Genomic DNA, 16,282 nt, shown 5'->3' with positions numbered 1-16,282 from the left:
CACACCCACATTTGCAGACACACACATACACACCCACACCTACACACACATAGACCTCCTGCTGTGTAGGATTTGGTGATAACCAGTGTTCGGTAGGCAGGTGAGAGGGTCATATGGCAGCAGTGGGAAAAGCTGTTATCAACCTACCCTGTTCCCACACACTCACTCACTCGCATACACACACACACACACACACACACACACACACACACACACACACACACACACACACACACACACACACACACTCACACAGGTTTATCACCCTCTCTCGTTCCCACACACTCACCTTACATCATTACCTGGCTGCAAGAGCCAATCAGCCAATCACACCCCGAGGCGGCGGTCAGGTGACCCGATCAGGAAACTCTAGCAGGGGGATGATGTTACACACACCCCTGCTCTGATAACAGCTCTCTGTCTATCCCTCTCGCCCCTCTCTCTCTCTCGCTCTTTCCTTTTCCCTGCTCTGCAATTTACAGATTCAGTTTCACCTTTGCTTTCATGCAAAGCTGTTGGATCCCAAAGCCTGATGAATCTGTGTGTGTGTGTGTGTGTGTGTGTGTGTGTGTGTGTTTGCTGTTCTTGGGTTAAATGCTCTGACATGTTGGAGCAACCAACAACAGCAGCAGGTCCCATGTTTTAATCATTATGATGAACTGTTGTGTGTTTGCATTGGTTGATTTATCTCCATATCATTTATATTGATCACCTGCAGGTCAACATATTAGATCAACCGGTGAAATGAAAAGGCTCAAATGCAGTAAAATCAAACCTTCAAGGCATGAAAAGAGGTTGACCAGTGTGAAAGAAGGGTATAATGTGCATATGTGCCAATGTAATATAAAACTAAAACTGTTTGCAAAATCGTCTTCATCTCGTGTGCGTGGTCTGACTTGACTCGATGTGAGAATGTTTAAAAGTTTCCAGCAATCAGGGAACATTTAGCACTAGAGGGAGACAGAGAATGAGATTAAGAACAGGGAGGCTGTGAACCGCATGGAAATGTAGATATTAATCTGATGGTACATCAGTGGTGTGATGTGGAGTTGTAGAGATAAAGAGAAAAGAAATGATCAACCTAACAGAATCTGAATCAGACACAGAACATCAAATTAACATTAGTAACAGAAAACATGATGCTGTAATTTATGTTATGACAAAGTGGACCCCCAGAAAAAATATAATATCACAAGGTATGGTCCATCATAGCATAAAACAACAATTACGTTTGTTTGTTTATACTCACTATCCATTTTATTAGGTACACCTCTGCATTCAGATAGAATTTAATCCAACAGCTCTGCTATGAATTCTACCTCGACAAAGTCTTTTATAATACTTTTTAATATTACTTTAATATAACTTTAACCTTCGGAATACTTTTTCCGACATTGTTTGAAATGTGTTAATTCAGTCACATGATTATTATAGGTCATAGGTAAAGCTTGCGTTGCACTGGACTGAATTATATTGAGAAGTGTTTCTAATTTACATACACTTCAGGGGGAACGCCTCCACTCACTATGACCTCAATGCTAGAACACAAATGTCCAAAAAAAACAAAAACAAAACTAAAGACATTATAGGTATAAAAATTGACCTTATAGCAGAACAGTACTGGATTGCACAGGTGTGGACACCTGTAGTGTAGATCTGCATTAGTTATCGTAACAACAACAGTAGCTGCTCTTTCTGGGGTCCAATAAATGTATTTATAAAACTTTAAAGAGAATGATACAAATAAATTCCTACTTACAAAATCCTGCTTTATTGACTGTTTCAGTTCTGGTTCACTCTATTTTACTGGACAGGTTTTTGAGTTATTGTGTTGTGTCACCATCATTTTCTAGTGCAACACACAAAACCAACACATCATGAGAATTCACTGCGTCCTGTGACATGATGTAGCACACGGTATGAACAAGTGTCTGTAACCTCACCACTGGCTTTGTTTAGATAGAGGTGAATGGCAAAATTATTGAGCAACCAAGAAATTTAGATAAAACCTACATTTGATTTAAAGTCTCTGTCGTCAGCTCAAGGTCAGTAACTTAATATTGATCCACATTCATGTTTCCTGCTCTGACTCTGGGCCGTGGAGGTGTGGGCTGCAGTGCTGAGAGATTTGTCAGAGAGGTGAAGGTTATGGTTCAGTGCTGTGATCTGCTGACAGTGAGTGACAAGACCCCTCTCCTGTCTCCTTAAGTGTAACAGGACCCCCGTACCTGAGCCTAGCCCTGAGCCCCGTGGCCTCTGACCCCACCTGCCAGGTCATTCTCATGCCACCCTGACCTGCCATGAAACCAGAGAGCACTATGGGAGAGAGGAAGTGCGCCAGCATCAAACGATTAACATCAAGGTATCATAAATTTTTTTTTTTTTTTAGTTTATTAGAAATATACCCAAAGTGGCCAAAACATACAAAATCTCAAACCCGCAACACAAATGTAACAAAAACAACTATATTTCCTAAATTAAGTTTTTTATCATCAAAAATAAAAAATAAAAAAGCAATTAATTCTATGACAAAATAATTTGCAACAGAAATATTTATTATACCAAAAACAGCAAGTACACTTTAGTTTTTATCCTGAAGACTTACTTACTACATTGCAATAGATGGATGCCACATTCCTCCACCCATTTTCATAAACATTTATACTTCCAACATGCATTGGGTAAAAAAAATGGATAGCTATATAAAGTAATAGTTTCATAGATCTGAACACATTTTCTTGCATTGTTGAGTTTCTATTTTCTACTGTAATGATACATATAGTAAGAAAATCAGAATCATTAAATAAATGGAAAATGCTTATGTCTTCCAGAAGAAGCATGTCAAATATGTGCAAAATAATAATTGAAAATACTTCATGAATATGTAATTTTGCAGAAATATCCCATAAGACTTCTTGTGTGTTGACTACATTTTAGTGGGAGTAGTGGGATGGATGGAAGACATGCGTTGTTAGGGAACCACATTCATACTCATGTCCATCTTAAATTCACCTGAGCTGACTGTCGCTGCGCTGAGAGAGAAAGTAAACGCACCCGCAGGAAAGACCACATGCACACTGTGGGACACTGTGCAAACTCCACGGGACCAGGGTTAAAGGCTCACACTGAGGACCTGGCTGCTGTGCTGTAACCACTCACCTTCTGTACAGTCCACAACCACAACATTGAACTGTCCGATCCAGGAAGGAGGCCAGGTTCAGCCAGAGGAACAGGTGTACGCCTCACTTCAGTGCAGCGTCTGCCAGCATCACATCTGTTTGCAGATGAGGCCGGTTGCGTTGGTTGTGAGCCAGGACAAGTTGAGGACAAACAGATGCATCTGATAATCATTTTTCTTTTTTGCTTTTAAGTCAGAACACTTGACTAAATTGACTAAACGCGACCTCCCCGTTAGCTTCTGTTCCCGAGATAGAGAAACACGGCAGGCGTTCAAGGTCACCTACCCCCCGGTGTTTATGGAAGCAGCTGGATGTCGCTGAATGCATCTGTCACCTTGACGCTCACTGAGGCCGCAGAGCGAGATGGAAGATCTCCATCTTGGAATCGCTGGCGCTCCAAGGTTAGCTGTTGTTCGTGTGTGTGTGTGTGTGAAAGAGAGTACATAGCGCTCAATCAAGGCTCCTGTCTGCCACTCAGATGCTTATTAGACGAACCTGCACAGGAAGGTTTGCGCAAACATGTTTTTTCTTTTTGGCTATTGTGTTTTCTCGTTTCTGTGAAGGCTTAAATGCCTAAACCCAAACCTTACCCAGACCCTCACCCTGAAAGCCTTAATGGCTGACATGGGATTTTTAGATTTTTATCCTTGCAGAGGAGGTAAATCTCCAGTGTGACTGTATAAAAAGGCTTCCAGACAAGTAAACACACACACTGTTCAGTCTTGGTTTATCTTGGGATTTGGTCCCATCAGGGTCCTAAATGGGACAGGAACAAGACCAGACTATCACTGATACTGACACTGATCACTGAGTGCTTATCAAAACAATTTTTTTTTTTTTTTGTATTTCACCTCTCCTTCCTGGCAGAGGGGAAGACGAGGAGGAGAATGAATTTTATTGTTTATTCCTGTGTCCTTCCACTGGTCAGCCCTGTTCTCCTTTCACTCCCCTGGGGGTGGGTGGAGGATCTCCTCTCCTCTCCTCTCCTCTCCTCGAGAATGTTAAATAAATCTTCACAAAGATGTGTGTTCAAGAAAAGAAACACATTTTAGCCACTCTTTGAGGCATGTGGATGCTTTAAAGACAAAGACATCTCACTAACATGTCCACATCCAAAATGAAAAAAAGTGATTACAAAATTCCTTCAATTTCTTAAATCAGTTAATCATACACAGAATCTATTTCTATACTGTGGCAATGGCTGCATTAGTGTGAATATTACTGATTGGTATTATGTTCAGTCACACAGTGTACAGTAACTGGCATATCCATTTACAACAAATAAAAAACTGTCCTCTAGCTGTGGTCTGTGTGAGGACATTATTTTATCCACAATATCTTAAAGAAAAAAAACCCTGCCTCTTACTGCCTCAAAAAGATGGTAACCTCACCCCCGTACACTATTATTCTCTAAGTAGGCTGTTTTGATTTGCAGTATTGTGACAAAAATAAACTTCTATCTGACAGTTTGTGAGCTTGTAAGATTCTACCTTTTCATCTGTTTGTTGTGTTTGAGCGGAGAAACAGATCTCACTGAAATCTTACAGCTTCTCCAAAGTGCAGGAATCAAGAACGGGAAAACTAAAAATGTTCAGCTGTGCAAGAATATCTAACAAGGATTTATAAATCAATGTGTTTAGTTATGGGTATTTATGAATGAATGAAGCTGCACATTTATCAACAGCAGTGGAAGGTGCATGGCTTTCACACCAGAGACCAGGGCTCACATCCTGACTCCTGTCTGTGATCAGGTTTAGGCAACAAAAGCACTTTGGTTAAATTTAGGGAGAGATTTAGTTGAATGATAAATAATTTGTTGATTTGCAAGTCACTGTTAACTTGTGTGACACTGTTTATCAAACCAGACCAAGATCTTCCTCCATAATAATGCTGTAGTTCTGCTGTTGTACGGAGAGATTGGATATTTTGGTGGAAAGCAAATATGTTTGTGAGTATTTTACTGATATATTCATTATCAACATTGCAACTTGCCAACAACATATCGTCATTATGTTAATAGAAAATCTAATCTGGTTGCAGTTAGGTTTCCTTTAAAACATTTTTGCTGTCTATAAATGTAATGTAATAAATAAATGTAATTTCTAGGAGACCGCGTTGGTTTACTGTGCAATGAGGGACTGCTCACGTCCTCTACCTCCACTTAAAGTGGTGCAGATAATGTGGCTAAACTGTTGGCTTCTTTACAACCTGAATGTGCGACCTCTTGTGTCTCTTGCTCAGTTCCCAGATCTCTGTGTTTAACCTGGGGACTGCAGTGTTGTTATGACTGAGAGGATTGGTGGCCAAAACTACAAAAATAAAGATGTAAACAGTTGAATTACCTTCAGGTCTCATCCAAATATGATGCTGTGTGTGTCAGTAAATGTCATTCCTCCTGTTTTGTGGGTTTCTGGGATGTTACAGTGGCTTCAGCTGTCACAAGAACTTCCCTTTGGGCAATGTGGTTTTTTCAGTGTGTTTGTGTGTGTGTGTGTGTGTTTCTGCCCCACTGACCTCAATGGAAATATAACTTGATATTAACATGACTGCTTTCTCTCTCTCTCTCTCGTTCTCTTTCTCTCAGTCTTTCCCTCCTTCCCTCTCTCTCTCTCTCTCTCTCTCTCTCTCTCTCTCCAGCGGTACCTGGTTTCCGCTGGATCGATCCCCCCTTTGTCTCTCTGTAACTAATATGACACATAAAAAGGACGCTGACAATGGGAATGGTGCTAACTTCGGATCAGGCTTCACCTGATACTGAGGCTTTACCCATGAGCCTCGGGGTGTGTACGCAGGGAGTGGGAGGAGGGAGGAAGGAGGAGGAGGAGGAGGAGGCAATCACAGCTTATTTATCTTTTTCATGTGGCTTTCTCTCTTTTTAAGAAGCTATCAGGCTCCCTCTTCAGTAGCTGTGTGATTGTTATTCTCCTCAGGAAGATCTTTTGTCCGTCAGGAGGAAGAGTTTAATACTCAGACCCCTGGGGTTAATAATAGGTTTAACCTCACAGATAAACTTGTGTGTGTGTGTGTTTGCCTCTGTGTGTTTGTGCATGTCTGCGTGCGCTGCCTTCCCTCCTCTTTAAGGTGATAGTCTGTGTAATAAGTTGTTTTATAGATAATTCCGGTTGTCTTTGACTGTAGCGGCGCTGCGATAAGCTGCCGAACACTCCGTGGCTGCTTGACTCTAATTGTTCTGCCCGACTCATCTTGGTACACATTAATATTATCATTAAGGTCGGATATTGTTAAGTGGGCACCTTTGCAGGCGTAGCATAAAACAGATAGTGCCTTCTGTTCATCAAATAAGTGGCTACAGTAATCCTCATGTTCCAGATAACAGATAGGTGCTGTGGTGAGAACAACAGTGCAAACACTGGCCTGTCATATCAACGGAGGAAAAAAAAGTGGATCTGAGGGAAAGTAAGAGGGAAAATCTGAAATCATGCTCTAATCAATATTAAACATTAAACTGCATTAAACACAACATTAACAGGGATATCTGTTTGTGCAGAGTACTGGGACACAGCACTCCATAAACTGGTTTGGTATATTTTTCATTATGTCCCATGAGAACTTGGGTTGTCCGTACGTATTTACGTCTGTCTGTCTACCCCATTCTCATGAATGCAATATCTCAGTAACGCCCTGAGGGAATTTCTTTCGAATTTGGTACAAACATTCACTTGTACTCAAGGATGAACTGATTTTGGTGGTCAAAGGTCAAGGTGACCTCACAAAATATATCTCAGTATATCTCTGTAACACCCTGAGAGAATTTCTTCAAATTTGGCACAAATGTTCATTTGGACTCAGGGTCGAACTGATTTTGGTAGTCTTAGGTCAAAGGTCAAGCCATAAGGCAAAACTTTATACAGCATTATGACAACATTTCCCACAAATGGTTAATTTTTCATATGACTGTCGATAAAATAGGGATGTAACCTGAAGCTTCACTGAGTGGCGGATGCATACAACCACAAGGCGGTAGCTTTTTTTTTTCTTTTCTTTGAAAAAAGCCATTACAGACACCTTGGTGAGCCACGCTGTTGCCCTGGGTGACATGTTCATTATCATAAACAGATATATTGTAGTTTATTTTGACTCATACACATGCTCCTCAAATACCTTCCAGATATGAATCCACAGCTGAAAATAGTCCTCAAAAAATGCACTGTTTACCCCTGTTTTTGCATTGCTTACTAAAAACTACAGTGCCCAGCTGCTTTAGGAGACAACAGGGCCTTAAAAAAAAGAGAGCCACAGGCAGGGTAGGAAAGTTGGAAAATATTGACAGATGCACACAAATTGTTGGTATTTTTATGGGGAGGGGCAGTAACAAATGTGTAGAATATTGACAACCATTCCAAGTTTCAAGCTAAATATTTTTTATCTTAATACTCAATCACCTGACCTGCTGGAATATGAGTTGGGTATATTGCCACAACCACTGAGAATCAACATCTAACTCTGCAGGTCCATAGAGCTGTCAGTCATTTTTCTGAACTCCTCTGATTGGCACATTTGGTTGTTTTTCATGGCTGAAGCAAGCCTGAGCTGTTTGCAGAAATCAATCTGAGATAATCTGATTACACTTCCTATGTGGAAATTACAAAGAACCATACACATACACCTAAATCATAAATAAGTGGATGGTGGAGAGATGCCAGTAACCAGTTAAAGCTTATGCTGCTTATACTTATAGAGTTGCGAGGGGCTGGAGCCAATCCCAGTGGACATTAGGCGAGGGCGGGGTCCACCCTCAGCAATCAACCTGTGCATGTCTTTGGACCCGGAGGGAACCCACACAGACACGGCTGGAACAGGACCCAGGCCCCAGATTCAAACCCAGAACCTTCTCACTGAGAATCGACAGTGCTAACCACTGCACCAACATGCCACCCTCTCAGGAGTCAGTAAGGATCAAAAATAACAGAGGAAATCACATGAACAACAATAAAACTTGAGTGAGAGGCCACTATCATTGTGTGTCTGCTAAGTAGTTGATTTGTAAGATCCAAATCTCATCTTATCACAGCTTTTGCTCACTTGGATTTTGTTTTAAAATTGCTTTAAAAGGATAATTGTGCAGATTTTACATCAAGAAAAATGTTGTTGCTTCTGTGCTGCAAGGCTGCAGTTTAAAGAAAATGAGGTCCTCGTGTGTTGAAGCGTTTCAAAATGTGACAAAAAAACATTAAGTAACATTGAAAATAAAATAATGATTGAAATTTGGAAAGGTTAAAATTGAAAACAACAGTGTATTTTCATGTCCTCTTCTTTCAGAGGAGCGGAGCACTTAAGATCTCAAACGTCACTTATGACTGTTTTCAAAGTCAGCGCTTTAGGGTTGAAGCATCACAACTCAGTCATGGTTCCAGAAATATTTTAAGCATTAATTTCCACAAGCCGATACCAGCATGATCTGCAATCCCACTGCTTATGTACAGACACACACAGACATGTCCGACGAGCAACCACGTAAAGTTTGTAGGTGTTTGTCAGGACTTTAACTTTCAAGGAAAACATTAATGAGGTGCCAAGAAATAAGTCATGGTTTTTTTTAAGTGTGTGTATGTGTGTGTGTGTGCGTGCATGCTTGTGTGTTAAGTTGACACTGAGGTGGAGCGCTGAATCCTGTCCAACAGTGATAAGACTTCTGATGACAGGGCTGCATTAACCTGCCTGACACGCACACACATACACACAAACACACACATGCAGCTTGGTTAGGGAGGGACCGGGGGGTGTGTGAGAACACACTTTAAGAAGCCTTGGCTCTCTGTGTGTGACACTAAATCCCATTCATGGCAACAAACACACCGACAGAGCGGCAAGAGTGAGATGGAGGCGCGGAGAGGAGGTTTATTACACACCAACATGACATACAGGGGGCGGAGGGAGGGAGGAGACTGTGAATCTACCGTGACACACACTTGGCTGTGTGTCATCGTCTTAGCATGAAGAGGAAGAGGAAGAGGGGAACAAGCTTGTAGCAAATGATGCTGCTACTCCTGCTGTGTTCAAATGTGGCCAAACATCCATCTAAATGGGCAAAAACATAGTAAAACCTCTTTATCTAAGATATTATTATTATTGAGTAAATCAAGTGGGATTTACTCTATGGAAAAATAATAAATGTTCTATGTTGCCTTAAAGATAGCTGCTTAAAGCTTTTTAGGATTATTATCCAATTAGACAACATAGCTGACATGTTTTACACTGAGTTACAGGACTTTGTAAAGGTTGACTCGCACTGACAGTTCAACAGAGAATCAACAACCAGTTCTCAAGCTTTAAAAAAACTTTTAGCTTTAAAGAGATAGTTTGGGTTATTTGACAGTGGTTTTGTGTGAGGTAGTTATAGAGAGTTAGTGTATTACCTGTAGTAGAAAAGTGGTTAGAAAAGTAGACACAGGTTACCGGCACAGAAGCTGAGTGATGTGTGAGTGATGGACGGAGTCAATAGCAAAAACATGTTTTAACCACTTTAAGAAAATGTCCACAAAAAAAGCTAATATCAGTTTAAATCTATGGTTTATTTTCAATATTTTCACTGCTTTATCTTGCAGTCAAACAGCCCTTTCATTTGGAACTACATTTTCTCAACCGTTGAATTATATATATATATATATATATATATTTTTTTTTTTTTTTTTTTTTTTTTTTTTGTGTAGGCATTTTTTAAAGTAGTTAGAACACAGTTTTTGCCGATGGCCCCATCCACAGCAGCAAATCGCTCAGCTTCTGTGCCGTTGCTCTACTGCAGGTGACGCATTGACTATGTCTAACTGCCTCACACAACCTCACATCAAACAACCCGAACTATCACTTTAAATATCTGTGGAGAAACCTACATCAGTGAACGGGCAAAGACCCCTGACAAGAGAACCAATGAACACCAGAAAGAGACAACATCAGCTGCTGATACATACGTATACATACAGAGACCAGGACTTTCAACAGGGTCAAAGATCATCACTGGCCATTGACATCAACGACCCAAGACAATTTGTGAACTGATGTCTCCTCTGAGTTGAGATTATTTTGTCATGGATACACTCCTGAGAGTGAACCTCCATGCTCAGGCTTTTAGCCGCTTTTCTCTCAGTGTTTTGGGTCGACAACAGCAACTACAGTTCTCATGTAAAAATTACAATGTTCACATGACAATCGGCAATGGATGAAAGACTTACTCGGTAGGTTGTTGTTAAATGTTAACAAAATACTTGTAATTTTTCATCTTCAAATTTCACTAGAAGATAAAAGTTTTCATTGTTAGGAAAAAAAAACCTCCAGGTATGTGTATCAGCTTTCAGAAAGCTCCTCGATGGAGGATTTATATCTGTCACTTAAGACAGAAATGAATACACCAGGAGGTAGTTCCCATGTTTTCTCTGAAAGTTATGGTGTGAGGTCTTAGAAACCCGTTCACATCTGAAATCACCACATAGTGAATGGATATAAACATCTGAGGTTTTCACAATTACTGAATCTCCAAGATATTCAGAATAATAAATACTACTGAGGTCACAGTCTGTGCAGTCTTCCTACTTTAGATAATGCTGCGCTATGCTAAAGTGTAGACGAGACAACAACACGAGACAATCCCCAAACAAGGTGTTGTATTGTAGATCTCTGTGAGAGTTATGATTATGACACACCACTGAAAACGAAGTCAATACATTTTTTACACTGTCTGTATTATTTCATTATCTCTTGCTGAAAAGCTCAAACCTCAGAGAGAGATGTCACACTGTAAAGCTGTTTGAAAGCAGAGGAGGGGAGGAAGAAAGGACTGAGAGGGGGAGAAAGGTGAGTGATTAAAAAAGAGAAGAAGGGTGGAGTAGGAAGAGATTATGTCTGATTCTGACTTTAACCATCATTCTCCATATGGTGCAATACTGACAACCCTCCACCCCCAAACCCGTGCCACTCGGCACAACAACATGCCTCAGGGCATCTTCCCGTGTGTGTGTGTGTGTGTGTGTGTGTGTGTGTGTGTGTGGGTGTGGACGGCCTGTTGCCCGTCTCATTTACCTCCTCACAGCTTGCAAATATGACATAGCTCAGGGCAGAAAAACAACAACTTTTATTCGTACTTTTATTTCACTGCTTTTTTAAAAAACCAAAATACTAGAGAAACTGTAAACTAAACAGTCTTTATTAACAGGCAGATAAACCGGGGAAATTAATAATAATAATTGATAATATTGAGTTAGTGGCAGCCATTAACAAAGACAAGATCTGAAAAATAAAGGTTAATTCTGAAAACAGTCTGCCATGAACTAAAGTGCACTAAAAAACACATTTAATATAATTTGCATAGAAAATATAAAATGGAATAAAAAAATAAATTGTGAATGTTTTTCCTCTCTTTATTTCTCTCTAACTCTTGGCTCTAAGAATAAAGTCTGAACCCACAGATGGCAGAAAGAAAAAAAAAGATGGTGCAGATTTGATCAATTGCACAAATTATTTTTCATATTGTGACAGCAAATATATCATTGTGTTGTTGCCGCACTGTAACCGTACGTCCTGTCATACTTTCTGCAGGGAAGGATAAGTGTTAATGGTTATGCATGACTGTGTTTATCTATATGATCTGAGACAGGCCGGCAGCTGGAAGAGGCGACAGTTGTCAGGCCAGAGGCAGAAAACTACCCTCTGCATAATTCAGGTGTAACGGTCTGCCAAGTCATCAGGAACATCAACATCGAGGTATCACATCATTAGTCAGTTATAACTGTCTGTAACATTATCACTATGTTCGCCTTTGATCACGTGTTACGCAGCTTTCTGCCATGAACATGCACATGTTTTTAAAACAGGTCTGTTAGATGTCATGATGATTTCATCTGAAACCGAGGAAATACAGCAGCTCTCTGACACATGCTCAGCTTGTTCAGATAACAATCATAAAACATATGTAAACCACTATGTAAAAGAAAGATTTATTTTCCAGGCAGAACTTTATCCTCTCAGCTTCTTTGTATCAGTTATTTAACAATTTCCTTAAAGATGTGTTTTCTCTTATTCTCTTTATCTAAGTTTCCCCTCAATCCAGCCACATGTGACATGAAACCACTCACATACATGCAACAGACTTTCTAATAACAAACTGTTGTGTTGCTTTTTTATGGAATGACTGACTTAAAGTGCAGTGACCAACAGACCAGTCTGAGGTCCATCTATAATCAGATGAAATGAAGAAGAGACAGACAGAGCCACGTGAAAATATCTTTACGATACCAAAATCAGTCACGACAGAGAAAAATTCACAAAAAGTGACAATAACCCAAAGACAGATGGATTCTTCTCATATAAAGCCAGAGGCATATTACAGAGAGAAATTAAAGGAAAAATACAAAAAGATGTTTTCAGGGTTTCATGATGATAAGTTTTCCCTCAGTTTTTGAGGGATTTGTGCGTCATAACCAACCAGAGATATGAACGAATCTTGTAAGACCAGATATTTTAAAAAAGGGCCAGTCTGAGAAGTATAGATATAAATCAAACTGATGTACTGTATATTTCATCTTTCATGTTTTATATTGTAAAAATGATTCATAATTTATTCACTCTAATGAAAAAAAATCTTTTCACTTACTTGTTGAAAACTTGTTTGACTTGTTTAAAAACTGGTTTAGTTTATTTGACATTATGAGATTCAGATCACATGGATGTCAAGGAAAGTCCAGGGATTTAATCAAGGTTTTGTGTTTAGAAATTATTAATTGAAGAAACTATATTTTCTACGGGGTTATCTTGGTGAAAGCGTGTGGATGTAGTGAGAACTAAAGGGAAGAGAAGAGAGACACAGAAAGAGAGAGAACGAGAGGAGGAGAGAAGCAGACAGAGAGAAACGATGGAGCGGTGGAAAGTAGAGAAGGGTAAAGAAAGTAGAGAGGGAGACCATCCTTCATGTATCAGACAGACCTCTGTGACCACCAGAGACCTCCCCGGAGACCTGCTGCTGCACACACACACACACACACACAGACATATAGGGAGGGTACCATGGGCTATAGGCTGAGGGCTGGCTGTCTACCTGCCTGGCACCTGGATACCTGAAACTGCTTCAAAGCTGAGGTGAACCCCCCCTTACACACACACACACACACACACACACACACACACACACACACACACACACACACACACACACACACACATGCGCGCAGCCCCTAGGCCAGTATTGCTGTTCGCTGTGTGACAAAGTGAGACTGTCACTCAGTGTCACAAGAAATGGAAAAAACAGGGTTAGTTCGTACTCAGTAAAATCATCAAGTGCATACAACTCATTCTGATCTGATCATCAAACGGTGACTTTATCATCTCAGACATATTCATGTGCACTTAACCGTGCATGTGATTGTATCTTATTTATGTGGGATTTCATGTGCCAGGTATAAATGTGGCTTTTACTAAGCAGGTAACACAACTACGGCTGTGTGCAAACCTCTTAAAAACGCAAGAAGAAGAAGACTAATGTGTCTCTAACTTAAAACAGTTTAGTTCAGCAGCAACTAGCACAGACACCAGGATTAGTCACACTGATGGACTGAATGAACCCAAGTGCTGACACTCGCTCTGTAGCTCTATGTATAATTTCAGTGACACAAGAGCCAGATGCAGTGACATCTTTTAGACATTCAGTTTAAATGCATCTCATACTTTGAGCCTTGGGATCTCAGAGACCTGAGCACATGACACATCCATACTCAGACAACCACACAATCAGCATACAAGAAAAACCTGTCTGAAGGCAGACAACCAGCAATCAACTAGTAAAAACAAAAAGAGTCTAATGGGTTTTTAAAAAAATATAAGATACAGCCTGGAGCAAGTGCAGTGATAAGATGTAAAAGGGGATAAAAGAAAAGAGATTTATTTTAATAACAATGATGAATCTTTGATATTTTTTATTCTTTGTTGATATTTCAGATTGTCACATGTACATAAACCCAAAACAAGCGCTGCACACAAAATCATGCACTTCATATTTCCGCTTTGTTTGCAATAAATCAAATATGTTCGCTTTGTTGTTGAGCGGTGATAGCAAAGATGAAATAAGATAAAAAAAGGGCGCAGTCTTTGATTGACGTGAGAACTTTCGGAAATGCAGCAGAACAGAAACATAACCGCATAAACTTTGCACCAACAACAAAATCAAAACACAGAGGAAGTCGCAGATTAACATTTTAATTTATTGCTCCTCGTCTTTGTTAGACGATCTGTCAATTACAGGAAATGTGTCTCTCCCTCTGAGTTGCTCTTCCTCTCGCTTTGTTCTTGCTCCTTCTTTGATGTTAATTTGACAAGTAGGATTATGCCAAAATGTACTTAATGAAAACAGCCGTCTTTACAGCGGAAACTGAATCTATATTTGGTGTCTGGAAGGGTTGCGTGGTGTGTTAGTGCCATTTATTATATAGGATGAGAGACAGAGACAGAATAAGTGGTAACAGTGTCCTGTAATAATAGTTAGCTGTAATTGCATTAATCCAGCCGGAGCTATAGCTACAGTTATGATTTAGCCCGGATTAAAAGACATGCCAATGCTAATTTATCCCTGGTATCCATAGCAACATAGTCCTATAGGGACCTGAGAGGGAAGACAGCTGCTTATAGCGAAAAGTATATGGACACGCACAGATATAGGCCTAAACACCATAACTGTACCTGGCCATGAATACACTGCAGTAATAACCTGGCCTGGTTTGTCCCAGAGCTGCTGGTTGGGTTGGAGGTCATGGCCAGTCAGGCTCTTCCACAACAAGCCTGGAAAACTGTTCCTTTGTCATCATGTCCTCCAAAATTAATTGACAAAAAATACACAATTTGTAAATTCCCTCTTTTCTGATCTGAGCCCCTTTCAGCACGCAACATCCGTCAGTGCCATCCAACACCGCCACAGATCACCGCTGCCGACATAAACTGACTGACACCACCGTGGTTGAGGTTCGTTTAGGTTTAGGCATAAAAATGACTTGAGGGTTTGAGAAAGACTCACTCAGGGATCTCGTGATCATGGTTTAAATAAACTAATGTCGACTGTTAAAAAACATTTCTCATTCATCCACCCCAACCTCCATAATAAGGTCAAACAAATATCATATTTATGAATTTGCTAAAGTAGCTTCTTAATGGATTTAACCTTGTGCTTAGCAACATTGTCATGTTGAAGCAAAAGGGTCAAACTGTTGGCACAATGTTTGAAGCTGTTATCTAAAATACCAGCATTAAGATTTCACCTGGTTCAAACCTCAAAAACAGCCCGAAACCAAAAGCACAGATATAATGTAGCACAATGAGTTCTGGGTCAAAGTCTCTGTAAAGAGTGTGTTAAGCATGAAATAGTTAACTCTACCCAGCGATCTCTCTCTCTCTCTCTATCTTGCTCTCTCTCACTCGCTCTACCTGCTGTGATCTATGTCTCTCTGCCTCAGGGGAAACACAATCATCAGTCAGTGGATCCACCCATCCGTCCCTCCATCGCGCCCAGGGGCCCCCCGGGCCACTCCTAACCCCAGAACACTGCACCCTCCCCGGGATGAAACCCGGCCGCACGCCCCCCTCTCCCCTCCCAGGAGCCTCCACGGAGCCACTGGCTTTGACTCGTCTTACAGGGCGTCGATTCAGCCTGAAATCAAACCCTGGTGAGAGAACACAGGCCCGGACAGACAGATAGATAGATGGATCGACAGACAGTGAGGTGGATACGTGGGGAGCAGGTGAACGGACGCATCCAGGCCAGGGTGAGGGAACAGAGAAGACGTCCACAGGGACAAGTGCGGATGAATAGAGGCTGGAAGTGTGTCATTTTCCTGTGGGAGGTGGGGAAGGCAATTTTGCAGAACCTGATCGAGCCTGATGCAGCTACTGTATCTGGTTTTTGACCAAAAACCAAAAATCTGTTATGAAACAGTGCTGTGGGAAGGAGAGAGTGTGGAACAGGAGACTCCTCCACTTACCAGCTGTTGTTTCAGTGACACACACACACACACACAGAGCAGTTCCATGGAAAAGCCAAGCCTACTGTAAACTTCTCCAGAACAGCACATATGGGAGACAGAGAAGTAGTCATCAAACATAAACGCGCACAC

Source organism: Trachinotus anak, unplaced genomic scaffold (genome assembly GCF_046630095.1).
Source record: "Trachinotus anak isolate AG129_WGS33_773 ecotype Australia unplaced genomic scaffold, CSIRO_AGI_Tana_v1 ptg000010l, whole genome shotgun sequence".
Lineage (NCBI taxonomy): Eukaryota > Metazoa > Chordata > Actinopteri > Carangiformes > Carangidae > Trachinotus > Trachinotus anak.
This window is presented reverse-complemented; position numbering follows the sequence as displayed.